This window comes from Triticum aestivum, chromosome 7A (assembly GCF_018294505.1).
Source record: "Triticum aestivum cultivar Chinese Spring chromosome 7A, IWGSC CS RefSeq v2.1, whole genome shotgun sequence".
Lineage (NCBI taxonomy): Eukaryota > Viridiplantae > Streptophyta > Magnoliopsida > Poales > Poaceae > Triticum > Triticum aestivum.
Window position 1 is genome coordinate 152,994,712 of NC_057812.1, and position 3,303 is coordinate 152,998,014.

A 3,303-nucleotide genomic window follows, 5' to 3' on the forward strand; every position below is an offset into this window, starting at 1 on the left:
TTGGACTTCTTCGACCGGCTGCCGAAGAGGATCGACATGGCCCGGCGCTTCTGGGCACCGCCGCCAGCAGCCGGCGTAGCGAATGAGCTTGCGCCTTGATGATCAGGCACCGGCTGGCGGCGCGGGGCGACTTCGACCTCGGCATCATCCAGCCAGTCCTCGAAGCCGGCCGTGAGCCCCGCGCCTCCGGCCTCGTCGCTTTCCCCCATGATGGCGTCTTCCATGGCGGCCGCTCCCAAGTCCGGGTCGTCGGTGTCGTCCACCGTGCGGTCAAGGATGAGCTGGCGCTCTATCCCTACGGCCCCGGTCGTCGGCGGAAGGAGAGGGTTCTGCTAGGGGCAAACCGACTGATCAGAGGCCGGCTATCATGAGGCCGGCTACCAAAGGAAGAAAAGAAGAAAGAACTTACGACGGGCGGAGGGTTGTCGCGAGAGTACGGCCCCTTGCCGTACCGCCAATCCTCGGCGAGCTTGCAGTTGGAAATATAGTTCACCATGTAGGAGACCTCCGCATGAGGCATCTCCCTGGTGCACAGCCGGCTTGGGTCGAAGCGGCCGCTCATCTGACAAACCATGTGAGGCCGGCTTTGGAGGGGAAGAACCCGGCGCTCCACGAAGGCGGCCACCAAGTCGGCTCCGGTCAGGCCCTCCGACTGGATCATCACCCGAAGCCGGGAGACGGCTGCGTTCCCGGCCTGAGACAACGACCTGGCCCGGTAGCTCCACGAAGGTCGCCTCCCAGCCGGCGGGCCGGCTTCATAAGCCGGCAGGTTGACGTAGTCGCCTTGCTGCGCGACATTCTTCACGTAAAAGTATGACTTCTGCCAGAGCTTCACCGACTGGATCAGCGGGATGGGCGGGAACGGGTTGTTCTCGCTCGCCCGCCTCATGGCAATAAAGGCTCCGCAAGGGGCGGGCACGCCCGCGACGACGGTGCCGAGCTTGCTTTGGAAGAATTCCGCCCAGAGCTCGAGCGTGGGGAGGACCCCAAGGAAGCCTTCGCACAGCGTGACGAAGGCCGACAGCAGCATCACCGCGTTGGGCGTGAGGTGATGCGGCTGGAGGTTGTAGAATTCGAGGAAGGCTCGGAGGAACCCGCTCGCCGGAAGGCCGAAGCCGCGCAGGCAGTGCGAGCGGAAGATCACCCGCTCGCCCTCCTCCGGTGCCGGCGAAATCTCCTTCTCCGGCGCTAGACGAACCCGAACGAAGTCCTCGCCGGGCAGGCGTCGCGTCTGGCGGAGGAACTCGACGTGGTCCTCATGGACGTTGGAGCCATCCCACGAGCTTGACAGCGCCATGGGGCAGCGCGGCGAGAAGCAAGACGATGCGGCGGCGGAGCAAAGCGATGGCGGAACGGCGCGGCAAAGAGCTGCTGCGGGGAAGAGAAGAAGAAGGAGGGCGAGAAGGGGCGGAGTGAGGGAGAGCGCGCGAGCCTCTGCCGCTCCCCCTCCTCCTCCTACTTATAGACCGCGCGGCGGAGCCGAGGAGGCGCGGCGTGGGGGAACGTGGGGATCAACTGCGCCCACTCCCCCACGTCCCGCGATTATTGTGCCTTGATGGCAGAATAAAACCGCCGCGGGAAGGCGAGCGGTCCATGTGGGCCGCGGAAGATCCGCGCTCGGACCGAGGCCTGCGAGTGGCGGGCCCGGGCCTGCGGCGGCGTCCCGTCGCGCGCGTGCGTTGGCAGGATTTCCTCGCCACGTGGCCCGCGTTCCCGCCTACGAGAAACGGAGCTTTTCCGAAGACGGCGCGCACAAGCAAAGCCGGCCCCTCAGGATAGGAAGCTGACCAAGCTTCTCGTCCCTTTATCAGCCTCGAAGCTCGCTCAGCTTCGGGGACTACTGTCGGAGTAAGTGACCACGGGTAGCCTAGCCGGCTCCCCCTGGCCTTTCTGAAAAAATTACGAGCCGATCCGGCTCTCAAGAATCCAAGACATGGGGCCGCCTTCCCCTGGCCGGCTGTCTCCCAGGCCGGCTATTGGAAGGCGGCCCGACTTCAGCCCTCATGAAGAAAGCCGCGGGAGGGCCGGCTCCGAGGAGCCGGCTGCGAGAAGGCCGACTCCAAGGAGCCGGCTCCCATAAAGCGGTCAAGACCGTACCCTCGAAGTCTGCATCCACATAACGGCGATGTGACGGGGCGTGGCTACAGTGAAGCCTGCCACCCCCGAATCCCGGAGCGCGCCTGGCACAGTGCGCCGTACGGGTGGCCATGACCCGTCCGGCGCAGCACTGTTGCCACGTTGACCCTGATGTCATCCACGACGGGCTACCAGTACGGCCCACGGGCGGTGGGCCCCTTCGGGCAGAGAGACACCCGAAGGCGGCCTGGCCTCCCCCAGTCGGCCCAAGACGGAGCCGGCTCTCTCCAGCCGGCTTGCCACCCCCTCGAAGGAGACGCCCCATTAAGGAGACAAGACGCGGTGAGGCTACAGTGGTCACCCGCCGGACGGCAGCACTGTAGCCACGCTTACCTCGGCGAAGCCCTCGTCACCAAGATTGAGCAACAGTAACCAGCCACCGACAAGGCCCTGGACAGTGGGGCCTGCCTGTCGACCAAGGAGCCGGTAGCCGGCGGGACCCACCAGCCGGCGGGCCCCAGCAGCCGGCGCAGAAGCCGGAGAGCGAAGACACAGACGGCTGGGCCCCACGCCCAGCCGGATTACCATTGTACCCCCCGGGGGTAGGCCTATATAAACCCCCCGGGACACCCATGTAAAGGGATGGATCCCTGCTAGTTTTAGACACCACGTAGGGAGGAGAAGAGAGCAAGCAGAGCCCTTCTTCCTCCTCTCGCCAAACAGCTCAAGGAGCATCGTGTACTACTTGTTCATCGAGTGATCATGCGGAGACCCCGCAGAGCAGCAGTAGGGGTGTTATCTCCACGGAGAGCCCCGAAGCTGGGTAAGATTCGCCGGCGTGCATGTCTTCGCCTCATCCCGTTTCCAGGCACCGGCGATGTTTTACTGGCTCCCACAATGATAAGCCACCCATTGGCATATGTCGCACCTACCACCCGACAATCATGCAAATTCTTCAAGAGCGCAATCAAGGCAACCAAGGGAACCAAGGCAACAATCAGAATCATTTTGCTTCACTCAACCAGTTCCTTACTAACGGGCCAAAGACTTTCAGCAATTGTGTTGAGGCAACCGATGCTGACGATTGGCTTGTGGATCTGTGCAAGCATTTCGAGTGCAGTAACATCAGGCCTGAGGACTTTGTTAAGTTCGCTTCCTTCCAACTCAAAGATCAAGCTGCAGAATGGTTCCAGCAGTACAAGGATTCCCGAGGTGGATGTGTTATCA